At 41.1% G+C, this 19,674-nt stretch overlaps 1 pseudogene; it reads right to left on the bottom strand.

The window, feature by feature from the left end:
- Positions 1–16,407: 16,407 nt before the first annotated feature.
- On the bottom strand, positions 16,408–16,887 carry LOC115846911 (single-stranded DNA-binding protein, mitochondrial pseudogene; annotated as a pseudogene).
- Between the last annotated feature and the right edge of the window lie 2,787 nt (positions 16,888–19,674).

Genomic DNA, 19,674 nt, shown 5'->3' with positions numbered 1-19,674 from the left:
TGCTACTAAAAACAGGTCTGGGAGAGCATCCTCGGTACAAGGAAGAAATTTGTTAAAGCTGCCAATTCATGGGCCCCGCTCCAAACCTGCAGAAGCCCAGTTTTTTCCATGGGTGCTTGAATGCTTTGTATGCATATTGAAGTTTGAGAGGCAAGATTTACATAAGTGCTTTGCACTCTAGGCTTACAATAAAGATGACTTGGAGAGTTTTAATTACTACTATTGCCTGTGACCTCCCTCACAGATTCTGTCTACTGGCTTGGGTGAGTGTGCATTTTAAAAAATGAAGTATAATTGACATACAATATTGTATTTGATTCAGGGTTTCAACGTAGTTTCAGGTGAACATGATTTATATAGATTACAAATAAATTCACTTTAATTACATTCCCAGGCAATTCCAGGGTGAAACCAGGGTTATGCAAGAGAGTTCTCATATTTCTGTGGTGTGAGACTTGAGTCCAGCCTTTGGTTTAAGGAAAGGTAGTAGAGTCTGGGTGGGTAGGTCAGGGCCATGCACCCCACATACCCCATTGCTGTAGCAGCATTCCTGGCTGACTGTGAGACAGAAGGGCGTATGAAAACAGGGAAGGAGAATATCCCTGGTCTCCATGTAGGAGCGCATTTCTTCCTGAATCTGCCACGTGACAAAGGAGAGGGGAGCGTGGTCTTTCTGCATTTCAGGGTCCTCCTGCCTCTGAGAGTGGGGGTAGCAGGTGAAGGCGCTGTGCTGATGCCCTCAGAGATGTACAGGTGCCATGTATCTACATAATATTGCCTGAAAAAGGAACCTAGAAGTGGAGGAGGAAGAGGAAGAAATGGCAGGTTCTCAGGTAAAATTTGTGACCCAGATCAGCGGCCGTGTCCCCTTTTCTTGCCGAAATCCCGTGTATTTAGAACTTGCAAATATTTACTTCTCTACCTCTGGTGGTCCTGCCTAACAAATTTGCTTTCAATACTGTTGCCAACAAATTTTGGCTCCCTGTGCACTGATGCCGAATAGAAATACGCAGATGGAAATTTGGAGGATAAGAAATAGGCTTTCTGTTTTCTTTGCCAGGCAAAGGGAAGACACAGCAGGCTAGCGCCTCAAGAACTGTGCCCCCTTCCTTGCGGAATCGGAGAAGATTTTATACGTGGGGCTCACAGTCCAGGGCATGTGATAAGGATCAAAGTAGTGAATGTCTTGCATTCTTTTTCCTTTGCATTATTTCAAAACAGTCAAAGCTGGCGTCGCCCGGTAACTGGGGACTAGCACTCTGGTAATTGGGTCCATTTGTCTCTGGTTTATGGGCCAGCGACCTTCTTTCTGAAATGCAAAAGCTACAGGGGGTGATTTGTTACAAGGGGGCATAGGAAATGTAAGTACAGGGATGGAATAGTGTCAGGGAGTGAGGTTAGCTTTGTGAAGAACAAATCTAGTTACAGCCACTACAGATTAGTAGCAATTAAAATAAAACTAGGAGTGATAACTGTTTCAGGCCAGGTTATGTTTCGTCTCTAGCCTGCGTGTTCACTGTTCCCTTTGTTTTCCTTGCTCTCAGGAGAAGGAAAACTTAATTTCTATTTTTACTGCAACAATACTTTTCTTTTTTTCCTAATGATAGCCAAGGTTAGATCTTTAGGATATTCCTTTCTTACATCCTATTTCCTTCTCTCCATCCAGGCTCCCTTTACAGCATAAAGAATTCCTACCATAAATTACTGATGTGCAAATGTTGAAAATGATCCCTTTTTGTCCTATCAACTCAGGGATGTGTTGATACACAAGATTCCCACTGAATATGCAGTTGGGTTCTGGGATATCAGTGAAGGAGAATATGTAATATTTAGGTCCTGTGTGGATGCAGCGTCAGTCTATGTAGACAAGGATAATGAAAATGCACCAATAAAGCTGATTTGCTATATGGCCCAGAGTAACCCAAAGTTCTGATGAAGAAACAGAGCTACCAGTTGCCTCAAGGAAAGACTTACTATTTAAAATACACAAGAGTACAGGATGTGAGAGTTATATGTGACTTTAAATTTGCTGAACACTTTTCTCATGATTAGATTTTTTTTTTCAAAACGGTATCACAGCAATGATGAGTCCTTGTGGATAGGGCAGCTGATATCAATTTGTCCCATTACAGCTGATGTCAATTTTGTTCACTTGATTCAGGGGCTGTGAGCCAGATTCCTTGGCAGAGAAGTTAATAATTCTTCAATTACCATTAATAGGGTCTCGGAGGGATTTACTGAGCGCTGTGCATAAACCATCGCATTTCATGTGAATACTCCCCCTTTCTGCTTCATTTCCCTTTACTTGTAGATTGCTTTGGAAAATGAAAACTCTCACCTTTGTTCAGACTTTTGTTAGTAAATATTCTATAAATTTCCTTTTTTATTACACTGCCATTGCACAGTTATTCTCTTCTTTATTACTTTTGTATCTTCAGGAAAAGTAAACAAGGGTCCTATAGTATGTGTTCAAGTATCTTAAAATGCTGTAATATACTCAGCACAAATGAGAAATGAAATCATTTCCTATTTCAAGGAAATAGGGGTTTGTTGATGCAAAGAAAATCTTCATGAGGTTTCATCTTGTCCTTCTCATTTCTTGAGTTGATCTGCATCTTTCACTGTAGATCAGTGATCATTCTAGGTATTTAAAATGAAATAAGATATTGTTGCCCACATCTTAAAATCGACTATCCATTCCTTATTTTTGATTGAGTACTACTTGGAAGTAGAGTTAAGGATCTTCAAATTAGAAATGCTTCCTAAGTATTTTAAAGGGGCTGTCAGGAAATACCATTTGGTGACGTAATTTTCTATATAGTGTCCTCTCTTCTCTACTGAACACAGTACTGGATTGGAAATTGTAGAATCTCCAGAATGAGTAATATGTTCCATTGTTTAATAAACAGGTGTTGCTGTCTCTAAGCTGAACCTGGTCACCCCTTTTGAGCAAAGAGCCCTGGGATGTGAAGAAAAGGAGACAACAGTCATACACCCAGGTAGGTGGGAATGAATAAAGCAGATAACACAGGAGTGATGTACAAAGGTGAAGGAGGAAGTGAGGCTTTAAAATGTTGTTTGGGAGGCTCTGCTTCCATGGGAATTATTTTGAGAAGCCCAGATGTATGTCTGTTGCTGTCACAGAGGTACTTATCCTGCTCCACTCGTATCCTGCTCCTAACCCCTCTAAGGGTTTTCCTTTTGCTCCAGTGACCTTCCATGGCAATCAGAGCGAGAGCCAAAGGCTTCCCCATGGCCTCTGAGGGTCTGCATGTTCTGGCTGCTATTCCATTGCTTTTGGGGGCCTGGGAAAATCTGTGCACGTACAAAGTTCTTTTATGGAGTTTATGTGTGTTTCTCCTCCCTTGTCTTCGGAGGTACTTGTCTCCTAGAGACACGTACACATTCCACTACAGCCCTGGGAATGTGAGATACACTGAGTGTCCCCCATTCAAGTCTATGTAGACCAGGCTTCCCCATGGACCGGACCCTGTACTAGGTCATCAGAAATGAACCTGGAGGGGCTTCCCTCGTGGCGCAGTGATTAAGAATCCTCCTGCCAATGCAGGGGACATGGGTTTGATCCCTGGTCCGAGAAGATCCCACATGCCATGGAGCAGCTAAGCCTGAGTGCCACAACTACTGAGTCTGCACTCTAGAGCCCTCGAGCCACAGCTACTGAGCCCACGAGCCACAACTACTGAAGCCTGCGTGCCTAGAGCCCGTGTTCCACAACAAGAGAAGCCATGACAATGAGAAGCCCCCACACCGCTACGAAGAGTAGCCCCTGCTCAGCACAACTAGAGAAAGCCCATGCGCAGCAACAAAGACCCAACACAGCCAAAAATAAATAAATAAAATAAATAAATTTTGAAAAAAAAGAAATGAAGCTGAGAGCCTCACAGTGTTTACCCAGCCTCATGATAGAATAACCTGGGCCACTTCATTAAGATATTGATGCTGGGCCCTGCCAAAGACTAATTGACAGAAGCTATGGGGGTGGGACACAGGGAATGGTAGTTCTAAAATATACATAAATTATTCCAGTGGGGAGTCAAGGCTGAAAATGACTTTGGGGAACATTGTTCACCAGAATTTCATGTCTATACAAATCACTTATGTGTCCCGTTAAAAACAGATACTGGGGCCCCACACTCAGACGTTATGAGTCTCCAAGTTGGGATGAAGGTAATTAATTTGCACTTTGAGCAACCACTGAAGTCGCTTACCCGAGACCTCATTTCCAGCAGCATTAATCTAGAGAAATCAAGAACAGTGCCTGAGTGCCTATCCGAACACAAATACTGCTTGTTCCCAGTGAAGACCACTAACAACTTCTGAAAAGATGACATTCTCTGCTCACCACTTTCAAATTGAGCAGGGACTAGAGAAAGCAGTGGGGTCTGAGGAAGACTTATGGGGAAACATTTGTTCATTCATGAAAGGAATGTTTCATGAGGATCTACTGTATGCTCACAGGTATGTGAGGATGCACTGTGTTCAAGACACTGTGCTGACATCCTCACATTATGAGAGTTGATTGTCGTAATCTGCTGGGAACTGGGTATTCTATGTTCATCTTTCCCAGGAGGATTTAGTTGTCGGGCTTGCCTTCCTGGGAGTAGAGATTATCTTTGTCTCTTCTCTTTCATTATCACAGGAGATAGTCCTTTGCTCTCCTTTATCTGAGTCTAAGCATCAAAAATTATGAATGCCAGATCCATTCACAAAGGTGGGAGAGTTTTCAGAAACTCTGGTGTCTCACTGCTCAGAAAAGGGTGACCAAGGAATGGGGGTGGAGCCATGGCAGGACTTTTTTGTTCGTTTCTTTGTTTAAGTGGTCCTTTTAAACGGAATCTGAATTGACCTTTCCTATTAGGCTCTGCAAGTCTGCTTTTGGAAGAAGGACTGTATTCTGGGTGGAAATTCTGGGGCAGCAGAGCTGTGCCTGCAATGTAAAGCCCGAAGTATGAAACAGGAATCTGTGGCGTCCGATGGGCTGCTCTAGAGGTGGGACTGACCAGCGCCTTATGTGTTTATATTACTCAGGGTGATTCTGGGTGGCCAGTCCCTGATTCCAGTCTGCTCTTGGGTCATATGCATTGTTAGAGGTACTAGATTCAAGTCTTTATGTGTTTCACCTGCATTCCCTGTGTGTGCCTGTGTGAAGATTTGGGCTAAAGAAGAGGCCAGAAAAGGGAAGGCTGTCAAAACCCAAGGGGTAACAACACGGGTCAGAGGGAGAACTGGTCTGTGCTACAGACTGTGGTACCAGCTTGCCTGAACTGCGAACTCAGGTGTGTGGGCTCCATTAAAATGTAGTTCAAGGCTGGCGATCTTGAGCCCCGGGCTGGTGAAGGATGTTTTGGCCCTGGGAGGGGCGGGTGTGTGCCAGAAGTCCTCTGTGCACTGCTCAGCACGTGGTGGGAGACTCTGCCGGTGCAGGCAGTGTGGTGTTACTATCAAGGGTGCAGTCTGGTCAAGTGAGGACACAGCTGTGCTGGTGTGTTGTTGGCGTGAGTGAGTGGGGGCAGGGAGAAGCGGGGAGAGACTTCACCCTGAGTCCTCAGGCCACGCTGCACCTGAGCAAGGTGTTTAGGGACCCGACGAGGTGCTAGTGCTCAAAAAGAAATGCGGCCCTGTGTGTTAAAATGTTAATTTATGAGCATTCCAGTTTTCAAGTGTTCATTTGAGCCGACCTCTGTTCAGTTCCAGCAGCCTCAAATCAAAGGTGGTTAGGAGCACTTTATCTGCAGGAACTCAGAGAGGGGTTTTTCTAAAGAAGACACCACATCAAAGCAAGGATAATAATTGATTGTATCTTAACCAGTCACCTTGGTTTGGGAAAGCCTTGCTGGTAGTGTGTGACTGGTTGTTCTTAATTTATTTTCTCAGATTAATGAGCCTTGACTCTGAATTAAGTTTTGTTTGCTTAAATAGGCTACCAAAGTATGAGAGTCACCTCAGCCTAATGGCCTTCTTGTTTAATTACTTTAACACTGGAAACGCAGTAGGTGGGATATTATACTTTTCATCCATTTGCAAGGTGATTTAGCAATTGTCCACCTAACGTAGCAATGCACAGTCATGTTGGTGCAACAATTTCATGTCCCAGAACCACCCACATAAGCCACATGTGTAGAAATCGGAGATCCACATTCTGTGATAGCAGGACAAAAACAGATGTATCTATGTAAATGCATAACTAAGGAGGGTTTCAGTAAAGTCTTTCTATTCATAATTACCATGGAATATGATGTTGTGTGTTTGGGAATGTAGGAGATACATTTCTACTGGTGTGAAAATATTACCTTCATATATCATTGGTTAAGGAAAGCAATTTTATTTACAGAGTTTGATTTGACAGTATATATATCAATATTGAACCATGTACATACTATTTTAGTGTTTGTGTATGTGTGGATATATATTATACAAATTCAAATATAGTTTGTTACACATGGAAATTGCATAGCAATGAGGATATACTTGGAACTGATGATGTTCCATCTGGAGATAAAATTTTATTATTGCTTCTGGGGAATTCTCTGGCTGTCCAGTGGTTAAGACTTGGGCTTTCACTGCCTTGGGCCCGGGTTTGATCCCTGGTCAGGACACTAAGATCCCACATGCCGTGATGTATAGCCAAAGAAAAAAATTTATTGCTTCTGGAGGGTGGTTAATTAATGGGCATTTTTACTTGATTTTATTGTTTAAATATATTATAATTTCATATTTTATAAGTAAATTTGTTCCTATGCGCAGTAGTTTTCTATCACTGCTATAACGTATGACCACACACTTAGCAGTTTAGAAAACATTCTACAGTTCATAAGTTAGAAATCCAGTGGTCTTGGCTGGGCTTTCTGTTTACGGTCTTACAAGGTCAAAAATCAGGGTCTCGTGAGGCATAGGTTCTTATCTGCAGCTTCCATGGGAGAATCTACTTCCAGGGCCATTCACGTGCTAAGCAGAATCCATTTTATTCTGGTGGCTTCCATGTGAGCCCTCCATGGTCACACCTTGCATCCGGTGTCCCTAAAGGAGAGGAGAAACACTGTATAATTGTTCACTCATTTTTTCTCTAATCCTTTACTGTGTATTCAGTTGAAGGGATCATCACAAGTATTTTATGTAAGTAAGGTTATTACCTCAAGGTCTCAAACTAGAAACTATTCACGATTAGGTTATGATTTGAATGAAAATCATGGAATTACTGAATAGGAGAAAAAATTAGTAACCCTTAATCCACCTGCTGCAACTACCATCACCCTCCTCCACCCCTCAACTCCACCATCCTCTATTCCTCATTGTGACCTCAGTCTCTCTGCCTCTGTGACCTTTAGATATCTCTAGAATGAATTCTTCCCCTTCTAGGCTTCTTTATTGCTCTCCCATGTCCATCCTGTGCATTTTAGACCTCCGTCCCCATGAAACCTCTATCCCCCGGACTCCAGAGCTCTCAACCCAACCTCCTCCCCTTCTACTGCTCCCAAGCCTTTTATCCTTCGTACCCTCCTTCTCTCTTGCTCTTTATCCTCCTCTCCTTCCAGTGACTTCAGTCCATTTCTTGTGTCCTGTATGTCTAATGCCGCCAAATGTTCCAGTCATCAGTTAACCAAGTGTCCTTAGTTTCCTCAAGACCCTGCACCCATTTCCCCCAACCCTATAATTCCTGACTCTGCAAGTTCCTCTGCCAATTTTTGGAATAGTTGGAAAAGAATAGGTGTTAACTCTTCTCTAAATGTTGGGTAGAATTCACTTGTGAAGCCGTCTGCTCCTGGACTTATGTTTGTTGGAAGTTTTTAAAAATAACTGATTCAATTTCATTACTGGTAATTCATCAAATTGATTATATTTTCTATTTCTTCCTCATTCAGTTTTGGGAGATAGTACATTTCTAGGAATTTTTCCATTCCTTCTAGGTTGTCCGTTATATTAGCATATAACTGTTCATGGTAGTCTCATGCTCGTTGGTGTTTCTGTGGTGTCAGTGGTACCTTCCCCTTTTTCATATCTGATTTTACTGATTTGGGCCCTCTCTTTTCTTTTTTTTCTTCTTGATGAGTCTGGCTAAATTTTGTTTATCTTTTCAAAGAACCAGCTCTTAGTTTCACTGATCTTTTCTATTGATTTTTCATCTCTATTTTATTTATTTTTGCTCTAATCTTTACGATTTTTTAAAATTTTACTAACTTTGAGCTTTCTTCTTTTTCTCCTTTGGGTGTAAGGTTAGATTGTACATTTGAGATTTTTCTTGTTTCCTGTAAACAAGCTTGTATCACTGTAAACTTCCCGTTTAGAACTGCTTTTGCTGTGTTTTGAAGATTTGGATTGTTGTGTTTTCATTTTCTTTTGTCTCTAGGTATTGTTTATTTCCCCTTTGTTTTCTTCAATGATCCATTGGTTGTTTAGTAGCATATTGTTTAGCCTCCACGTGTTTGTGTTTTTTGCAGTTATTTTCTTAAAATCGATTTGTAGTCTCACAGCATTGTGTTTGGAAAACATACTTGACGTTATTTCAGTTTCCTTAAATTTACTGAGGGTTGTTTTGAGGCGTAGCATGTGGTCTATCCTGGAGAAAGTTCCATGTGCACTTGAAAATGAAGTGTATTCTGATGCTTTTGGATGGAATGTGTCATATATACATCCATCCATCTGTTCTAATGTGTCCTTTAATGTCAGTATTTCCTTATTGATTTTCTGTCTGGATGACCTGTCCATTGTTATAAGTGGGGTTTTAAAGTTCCCTACTTGTATTGTGTTACTATCAATTTTTCTGTTTACGTCAGGTAATATTTGCTTTATGTATGTAGGTCCTCCTGTGTTGGGTGCATAAATTCTTAAAATTGTTATATCTTCTTGGATTGATCCCTTAATCATTATGTAGTGTCCTTCTTTGTCTCTTTTATTTTATTTTATTTATTTTTTATTTTTTGGTCGCACTGCACGGCATGTGGGATCTTAGTTCCCCAACCATGGATTGAACCCTCGCCCCCTGCAGTGGAAGCGTGGAGTCTTAACCACTGGACCACCAGGGAACTCCCCTTCTTTGTCTCCTAACAGTCCTTATTTTAAAGTCTCATTTGTCTGGGAGTTCCCTGGTGGTCCAGTGGTTAGGATTCAGCACTTTCACTGTGGTGACCCAGGTTCAATCCCTGGTCTGGGGTTCGATCCCTGGTTGGGGAACTAAGATCTTACAAACCATGTGGCCAAAAAAAAAAAAAGACTTTAATTTAATTTAAATTAAATTTAAATATGCTGGTATGTGGAGCATGAAACACTTATTGGGATATACTATTATAAAAGATTCAAAACGCTAAACATAGAACTACCCTATGACCCAGTGATTCCACTCCTGGATTTACATCCAAGAAAAACCCAAAACACTATTTGAAAAGATACATGCACCCCAGTGTTCATAGCGGCACTATTTACAATTGCCAAGATACAGAAGCAACCTAAGTGTCCTTCAACAGATGAATGGATAAAGAAGATGTGGTACATGTATACAACGCAATACTACTCAACCATGAAAAAATGAAATTTTGCCATTTGCAGCAACATGGATGGACTTGGAGGGCATTATGCTAAGTGAAATAAGTCAGACAGCAAAAGGCAAATACTGTATGATATCACTTATATGTGGAATCTAAAAATACAACGAATGAGTGTATACAACAAAAAAGAAAACACGCACAGATACAGAGAACAAACTAGTGGTGACCAGTGGGGAGGTGGGAGGGGCACTATAGGGGTGAGGGAGTGGGAGGTACAAACTATTGGGTATAAGATAGACTCAGAGATGTATTGTACAACATGGTGAAAATAGCCAATATTTTATAATAACTGTAAATGGAAAGTAAACTTTAAAAACTGTATAGAAGTGATTCCCTGGTGGCGCAGTGGTGGGGAGGAATCTGCCTGCCAATGCAGGGGACACGGGTTCGAGCCCTGGTCTGGGAAGATCCCACATGCCACGGAGCAACTAAGCCCGTGAGCCACAACTACTGAGCCTGCATGTCTGGAGCCTGTGCTCCGCAACGGGGAGAGGCCACGACAGTGAGAGGCCTGCACACCACGATGAAGAGTGGCCCCTGCTTGCCACAACTGGAGAAAGCCCTCGCAGAGAAACGAAGACCCAACACAGCCAAAAATAAATAAATAAATTTATTTTAAAAAACTGTATAAAAATATTTTAAGTGTTTTAAATAAAATAAATTAAAAATTTTAAAGATACGATATTCTCAAAGGATATTTGAAAAAGTGGATGTGCTTGTCTCTAATTTTTACCTTAATCAATGCACTTTAAATATTTGAGAAAGTATAAATACATAAGGGAGGGGTGGAGAGAACAAACTCTGGAACCACAATTTATAACACGCACACATAGACACACAATAAAAAAAATTCTGATCTGTTGATTCAGTTATAATGTGCTTTATTAACATAGATCACGACTTCCTTTGTGAATCATCAAATATGCATTCATGGCATTGTTTTCAAAGGCTTCTGTCCATTCCCAACAGAAAATGTTAATCCACCCTCCGTTGCTGCCTTTGGTTTATTTTCAAACAAATCTGTGATGCAAACAACTTCATGCTCTGGATCTTTGGGGGTAGGGAGTCTCGGCTCACCTGAGGACAGGTGGTCATGCCCTGCTCTCAGGTAGTCCTGTGGGTCAGGTGGGCCCTGAGAGGAGAGGGGGCTAAAGGACCTGAGGACTAAGGGTACCTTTGGGTAGATTTCTACGGGCCACCCCTCACACAACCCTAAACCCACCATGTGATTTCCACCAACCTAGCAGCATCTCCCTTAGACAACAGCAAGGCCACACCTATACCAGGAGGGGCTCAGCCCCTAGGAATCAGGCCCAGGGAACCTTCACTTCTGGAAGTTCTTACCTGAAACCTTCACGCTACTCAGTGGTCTCAGGTGTGCTCTGCCTGATAGCTCTAGCTCAGTGCTACTGGATACGGGGCTGAGGAGTAACATCTGCACCAACAAAAAACTTGTTAAAGATGCCATTTCATGAGCCCCACAGGAGAATCATAATTTAGAGTGGGGCCCTGATTACCCCCAAAGTTGTTATCACCTTAAAGCTTTGGAAGAAATGTTTGCTGTGTGGTTCCCATTGCACTTTCCCACTAGTATTACATGGTGAGTATTTAGCAGTAACATCACCTGTACCCTCCCCACTGAGTCTATCTATTGATCTGGGTGGGAGCATTTGCATTGTTTTAACTCCAGGTGATTCTAAATTTAGGCCCTGTTTAAGCACGAGGGCTGCTGGGTTCATTGGTGAGCATTGCTTCCACTCTTTGGTCCTTTTGCCATTGGAGAGGCATCGGTGTCTGCATGGGATTGGAAGGGGCAGAGGAGTGTAGCCCACTTTCTCTATTCTGTAGCAGAGTTTTTGGGCCTCTGTGTGAGGGGAGAGCACATGTAGACAGGAAAGAAAAACCTCACTGTTTGGTCTCCATGCAGGAACTCATTGTTCCTGAATCTCTCTTTTTCAAAAGGTTGGCATTTCACGGTCCTTTTGCCTGTGGGTATGGTGGGAACAGGTGAAGGAGCTGCGCTGATGCCATTGAAGACATATTCTCAAGATACTGATGTGATCCCTCAACATAATATCGATGAGAAAACAACCCAGAGCAGGAGGAAGAAGAGGAGAAAATGGCAGCTTCTCAGGTAAACGTCCTGTCCTGGGTCAGAGGCTATGTCTGCTTTTCTCCTGAAATGTCATGGATTGAGAACCTGCAAACGTTTCATTTTCTACTGCTGATGTTCCTGCCTAGCAACGTTGTTTTCAACTACTTGTGTTTTTCCTTCTTATGATAGTCGGTCAGCTCTTTACAATACTTCTCTGTGTTCCAGAGCCTTTTCCCCATTGTCTGCATCCAGGCTCCCTACAGAGCATGGAGAATTCTCACCATGAATTAACGACCTTCAACTATTGAAATTGTTCCTTTTGTGAAAGATCAACATGGGAAGGCATTAATATCCAAAATTCCCTATGGGATAATTTCAGATGTCGAGATATTAGTGAAGAAGGGGAAAGTGGAATGATTAATGTACATCTGAATGCAACATCAACTTAGCACAACAGGAGTAACACTCTTTTAAGTGGGATGGCGTTAGTGGTCCAGATAACTCAAAGTTCTGGGGAAAAAAAGTAACTAGGAGAGATTTGCTCTGTATATTGATAAGAAAGACTATTTAAATACAGTATTAGAGTCAGAGAACATGGGAGGTATATGTGGACTGAAATTTGCATAAAACTGACATTTTTTCATGATAGTCTCAGATTATGATTTTCTTAGTATTTTCACCCAGAATGCCATGGCAGGGATAATGTGTCATGTGTGCTTCAGTGACCTGATAATTGTTTGTCCCATTACACCTGATGTTCCCTGGTTCAGGTGTTCTCTGCAAGATTTCTGTGCTTTGAAGTTCATATACTTCTTTTATCTTTAGTAAGGGTTTGGTGTGATTCACTGAGAAATATGCATAAACCGTCATGGTGTATCTGGAAACTCCAATTTCTTCTTAGTTTTCCTTTACTTGTAGTTTGCTTTGGAAAATGAATGTTGTCACCTTTGTTTATTAAAGATACTGGCTTTTCAAGTGGAGGTTGTAGTCAGTCAAGGCTTGTTCTTGTAAGTTTCCATTATACTCTATGCTCATGTAACAGACATACTCTTCTTTATCACTTCTTTGTATTTTCAAAAGTTTACAAGAATAATATTATTAATGTATGCTCAATTATGTTAAATTTCAGAAATATAGCTCAACTGAGGTGATAAGTATTTTCAAAGACATCAAAGATTCAGAAACAATAGCTCTAACTGGTTTTATATCTTTGTGTGTATATCTCCCCAAGTGTATTTATAAAATGCAAAGTGTATCATCCACAAATAGATTCATAAGATTTATCCAGTTAAAAATAATTAGTATTAATTCTTCTTTAAAAGTTTTGTAGAATTCACCAGTGAAGCCTTGTAGTTCTGGTAGTTTTTTGTTGAGAGTTTTTTGAGAACCGATTTAATCTCAATAGTAATTTGGTCTGTTCAGATTGTTTTATTTCTTCATGATTCAGTCTTTTTATTTTTAATTTTTTAATTTTTTCTTTGGCCCATTGATTCCTTAGGATTGTGTTGTTTAATTTCTATACATTTGTAAATTTTCCAGACTCTGTCCTATTGTTCATTTCTGGTTTCTTACCATTGTGGTTGAAAAAAATACTGGGTTGGACAAAAGGTTCATTCCATTTTTTCCGTAAGATGGCTTTAGTAGCACTTAGGTGTCTTTAACTTCATTCGAAACAATTTTGTTAGATTGTATGTGACAGCTGTCATATCAGTGTGCATTTAAAAAAAGACTTATAAAAATTGGTGAATTTTTGTGTAGCCATTTTAATATTGAAGATGGAAGAAAAAAGCAACATTTTCAGAATATAATGCTTTATTATTTCAAGAAAGGCAAAAACGCACCTGAAACGCAAAAAAAGATTTGTGCAGTGTATGGAGAAGGTGCTGTGACTGATCGAACACGTCAAAAGTGGTTGGCGAAATCATGCTGGAGATTTCTCACTGGATGATGCTCCACAGTCGTGTAGACCAGTTGAAGTTGATAACGATCAAATCGAGACATTCATTGAGGACAATCAACATTATACCACACAGGAGATAGCTGACATACTTAAAATACCCAAATCAAGCGCTGAAAATCATTTGCACCAGCTTGGTTATGTTAATTGCCTTGATGTTTGGGTTCCACATAAGTTAAGCAAAATAAACCTTCCTGACCATATTTCTGCATGTGATTCTCTAAACGTAATGCAAACTTTCCGTTTTTAAAACAAATTGTGATGGGCAACGAAAAGTGGATGCTGTACAATGTGGAATGGAAGAGATCTTGGGGCAAGTGATATGAACCACCACCAACCACATCAAAGGCTGGTTTTCATCCAAAGAAGGTGATGTTGTGTATATGGTGGGATTGGAAAGGAGTCCTCTATTATGAGCTTCTTCCAGAAAACCAAACAATTAATTCCAACAAGTACTGCTCCCAGTTAGACCAACTGAAAGCAGCACTCAATGAAAAGCGTTCAGAATTAGTCAATAGAAAATGCGTAATCTTCCATCAGGATAATGCAAGACCACATGTTTCTTTGATGACCAGGCAAAAACTGTTACAGCTAGGCTGGGATTCATCCACCGTATTCTGATTCATCCACCATATTCACCAGACATTGTACCTTTTGATTTCCATTTATTTTGGTCTTTACAAAATTCTCTTGATGGAAAAAATTTCAATTCCCTGGAAGACTATAAAAGGCACCTGGAACAGTTCTTTGCTCAAAACAGTAAAACGTTTTGGGAAGATGGAATTATGAAGTTGCCTGAAAAATGGCAGAAGGTAGTGGAACAAAAGGGTGAATACGTTGTTCAATAAAGTTCTTGGTGAAAATGAAAAGTGTGTCTTTTATTTTTACTTAAAAACCAAAGGCACTTTTTGACCAACCCAATATTTAGTATGTACGTGAAGTAAATCAGAAAGACAAATACCATATGTTATCACTTATATGTGGAATCTAAAATATCAATATGACAAAAATGAACCTATCTATGAAACAGAAACAGAATCACAGACATAGAGAACTGACTGGTGGTTGCCAACGGGGAGGGGTTAGGGGAAGGGATGGAGTGGGAGGTTGGGGTGAGCAGATATAAGATTTTGTATATAGAATGGATAAACAACAAGGTTCTATGCACAGAGAACCATATTCAGTATCCTATAACAAACTATAATGGAAAAGAATATTTTTAAAAGAATGTATATATGTGTATAACTAAATCACTAAAAATTTACTTAGTATAATATCAGTCTTCTTAAATTTACTAAGACTTGTTCAGTGATCCATTGCATGATCTGTCCTGGAGAATGTTCAATGTGCCGTTGAGAAGAATATGTATTCTGCTGCTGGTGGATGGGCTGTTCTCTTTTTGTCTAAGTCCATTTGGTCTAATGTATAATTCAAGTTCAGTACTCCCTTATTGGTTTTCTTTCTGGATGATCTATTAAGTGTTGAACGTTGGGTATTAAAGATCTGGACAGGGGCTTCCCTGGTGGCACAGTGGTTGGGAGTCCGCCTGCTGATTCAGGGGACACGGGTTCATGCCACGGTCCGGGAGGATCCCACATGCTGCGGAGCAGCTGGGCCTGTTAGCCATGGCCGCTGGGCCTGTGCGTCCGGACCCTGTGCTCCACGACGGGAGAGGCCACAACAGTGAGAGGCCCTTATATAGCAAAAAAAAAAAAAATCTGGACACTTTTTTTCTATTATCTATTTCTCTCTTCAAATCTGTTAGTATTTGCTTAACACATTAAGGTCCTCCACTGTTGAGTGCATATTTATTTATGATTGTTGTCTTCTTGATGAATTGAAAACATCATTATGTAATGACCTTATTTTTTTTCTTGTTGCAGCTTTTGGCTTAAAGTCTGTTTTGTCTGGTGTAACTCTAGCTACCACTGCTTTCTTTTGGTTTCCACATGTATGGAATATCTTGTTCTAAAGCTTCACTTGTAGCCTGTTTGTGTTTTTGACACTGAAGTGAGCCTCTGATAGGCAGCATATAGTTTGATCTTGTATTTTTATCTAGCCACTCTATGACTTTTGACTAGAGAATTTAATATATCTATGTTTACAGTAATTATTGATAGGTAAAGACTTATCAATGCCATCTTATTGTCTCCTGGATGTTTTTTTGTTTCTTGTTCCTTTTTTCCTCTTCTGCTGCCTTTCTTTGTGAATTACTGATATCCTGTAGTGGTATTCCCTTCCCTTTGTATTTTCTGAATCTAGTACAGGTTTTTGCTTTGTGGTTCCATGAGGCTCACAAAAAACATCTTATAGATATAACACTCTATTTTATGTTGATAACAATTTAACTTCCATCACATACAAAAAAAAATCTACTCTTTTACTCCCCTCCATGAATTTTTGTGTATGGTGTTACAATTTACCTCTTTGTATATTGTTTATACATTAAAATTATTATAGCTGCAGTTATTTTAATAATCTCATCCTTTAACTTTTCTATAGTAAAGTTAACTGGTTAACACACCACCATATCACACTATTAAGGTATTCTTACCTTAACTATATACTAACATTTACAAGTCTATTGTGTAGTCTCATATGTTTTCATGGTACTATTTAGCATCCTTTTATTTTAGCTTGAGGAACTCTTTTAGAATTTGTTCTAAGACAGATCTAGTGATGATGAATGAACTCCCTCAGCTTTTGTGTTTTTTGTTTTGTTTTTTTATGTAAGAGTATTTTAATTCTTGTCCTTAAAAACTATAAAGACTATCATGATTTGGAAATGAGACTGTACCAAACAATGGCCAAAGAAGAATCGTACATTCTATGCCTTCTCTTTCCTTTGTTCACTCAGAAATATAATGTTATCAGCTATAATTGTTGTTGCTTGTTGTCTCACATTATTTTTATCCATATATTCACCATAGTCTATTTTCCCTTCCAGGTAAATTCAAGACGCCTTTTTCACATACTGATATGCCACATCTCCGAGGCCTGGTCAGAATACTGAAATTCTGTGCTACGTTGTCTTTTGACTGACATCACCCATTTGGTAATGCTTCATTTTCCCCTGATCGCCACATCTCATTTGCTGCTACAGAAAATATTGTGACTGGGTTTTTTCCTTCTACCTGTCTCATGATAGGGTCCTAACCTACTCAACCAAGTAGCTGCACATGATTCAGAGATCTGTTGAGAACCAAACTGCTAGCTATTTCAGACTCATGTCTTACAAGCTGATGAAATACCTGTACTACAGGTCTTCGAAACATGGCTTCTATTTTCTTTTCTTACAATCTAATCTTTAGTCTTTTCCTGACATTCTGGCCAGCTTTTGTTTTTTGAAAAGAGTTTTTAATCTCTTCATTCAAGAAGGACAATTATGATGAAAAGGATATTATTGGTTGGCAAGGTTTTTTGTTTTGGGGTTTTTTTTTTTTGAGCAATTGGAATATATCATCCCACTCTCTCCTGACCTGTGAGGTTTCTGCTCAGAAATCAACTTTTAACCTTATGAGGCTCTAGGGACTTCCCTGGTGGTGCAGTGGATAAGACTCCATGCAACCAGTGCAGGAGGCCCGGCTTCCATCCATGATCAGGGAACTAGATCCCACATGCATGCTGCAACTAAGAGTTTGCATGCCACAACTAAGGAGCCCATGTGCCACAACTAAGACCCAGTGCAAACAAATAAATATTAAAAAAAAATAATAATCTTGGGCTTCCCTGGTGGTCCAGTGGTTGGGAATCCGCCTGCCGATGCAGGGGACATGGATTCGTGCCCCCGTCCGGGAAGATCCCACATGCCCTGCAGCGGCTGGGCCCGTGAGCCATGGCCGCTGGGCCTGCGCGTCCGGAGCCTGTGCTATGCAACAGGAGAGGCCGAGGCCACAGCACTGAGAGGCCCGAGTACCACACACACACACAAAAAAAAAATAATAATCTTATGAGGTTCTCTTGTAAGTTATAAGCTTCTCTACTCTTGCTGATTTTAAGATTCTTTCTTTTTGATAGTTTGTCGTTTGCATGGATTGGCTATGGTAAAGAGTACCACAACGACCGTTGGGGTGCAAGTGTTTTTTTTAATGATGGTATTCTCTGGTTGTATGAACTGGAGTGGGGTTGCCGAATCTCGTGTTAGCTCTAGTTTTTAATTTAGTAAGGAACTTGTCTACTGATCTCCATACTGGCTGTTACCAATTTACATTCAAATCAGCAGTCTAGTAGGCTTCCTTCTTCTGCCTGCCCTGTTGAGCACTTCCACCTTTTAGGCTTTTTGAGGACTGGAGCCAGGGAACACCTCGTCTACATTTATTTGCACTCTCTAATCATGACATTCTGAGCATCTTTTCATTTGATGTGCTGTTTTTTAAAAAGCATGTGAGTACCCCTGAGCTCTTGAAACGTTTCTGCCTGCGCATCGGGCCTGATTTGAATTCATTTCAGATGACTAGCCCAGGACCTTTCTCAAGCGCTCAGATCATTTGCAGCCCCGCAGGCCTTGTGAATACTAAGTGCCCTTGAGCACAGTTTTTAAAGTTGTTGTTATGGGAAAGCGCCACAAGGCGGCAGCACTGCTTTGTGGCCTCTCTGGTAACTTGGGCAAACAGAGCCTTAGAGGGAGTCCTGCTGTTGGGTTGGGAATTGGAGTGGAACGTGGCTGAACACACCGCAGGGCTTGTGTATCTTTAGCTCTTCCCGCTTACCCTGCACCTCCCGACGCCAGGCAAATCCCAAGCCTTGCCAATGTGCTATTCGGAGGGTGCTGCGGTTCGTAGGTGGGGAGAGTCAAAGGAAATAGGCTGGAGGTGGGAACCTCACCAGCAGGATCCGGGGAGATCCGCTGTCTTTTCACAGCACTTGCCTCCCAGCGGGTCCACCGTTCTTTGGGTACACTAGGCTTTGCTTACCTGTAAGAGAGCCGGCTTGGGTCGGGAGATTGTGGTCCCATGCAGAGGAGAATGGGCACGAGAGGCGCGAGGGGCCACTGATCTGGTGGCATGTTCTCCCCGCTGGCTCCCTCAGCACCAGCCTACTCCAGCCCTGGGGCCCAGGCCTGCTGAGGCTCCAGGGCTGTGAGAGAAGCCCACGTCACCCAGGCCTGAGGGTAATAGAGTTGGCCTTTCCTGCCTTTTTCCTCTTTTATAGTTTAATATTTGTTTTCTATTTCAGCGTAGTTTATATACAATGTGCTGTTTGTTTGAGATCTGCAGCAACATGATGCAGTTATAAATGTAGCTGTACCTGTTGTATTTCAGATTCTTTTCCCTGGTAGGTTATGGAGAATGTAGAGGAGGGTTCCCTGTGATATCAGGAGGGTCGTCATTGATAAACTCTTTTTGATACATGAGTGTGTTTCTGTTAATCCCAACCTCCTACTTCATCCTTCCCCGATCCCCAATTTCGCCCTATGGTAATTCTTCACTTCTTTTTTCCGTCTGTGAATCTGTTTCCTTTGTACATCACTTCCTGTGTATCCATTTTTCGACTGCACATGTAAGTGATATCCTGGACTATATGTTTTTCTGTCTCTTATTTACCGGAATCAGTGAGATCATCTACTGCTCCGTCCCTGTTGCTACAAATAGCATGAGTTCACTTTATTGTCTGAATGAGTGACAGTCAAGGGAGTATAGGTAGCACAACTTCTTTATCCATTCATCTCTCGCTGGACATTTCGGTCATTTGCATGGCTTGCTATGGTAAAGAGTACCACAGCGACCGTTGGGGTGCAAGTGTCTTTTTCCAATGATGCTGTTCTCTGGTTGTACGAACTGGAGTGGGGTTGCCGAATCTCGTGGTAGCTCTAGTGTTTAGTTTGATAAGAAACTTCTCTGCTAATCTCCATACTGACTGTTACTAATTTACTTTCCCACCAACAGCCCAGTAGCCTTGCCTATTCTGCCTGCGCTCTTGAGCACTTACTGTTTTTAGGCTTTTCCAGGACTGGAGCCAGGAAATACCTCAACTACTTTTATTTGCATTCTCTAATCATGACAGATCCTAAGCATCTTTTCATTTCAATGTGCTGTTTTCTACAATGCGGGTGAGTACCACTG

This window comes from Globicephala melas, chromosome 11 (assembly GCF_963455315.2).
Source record: "Globicephala melas chromosome 11, mGloMel1.2, whole genome shotgun sequence".
Classification (NCBI taxonomy): Eukaryota; Metazoa; Chordata; class Mammalia; order Artiodactyla; family Delphinidae; genus Globicephala; species Globicephala melas.
Note: the sequence above shows the minus strand (reverse complement) of the source record. Positions and strands in the feature narration are given on the sequence as shown.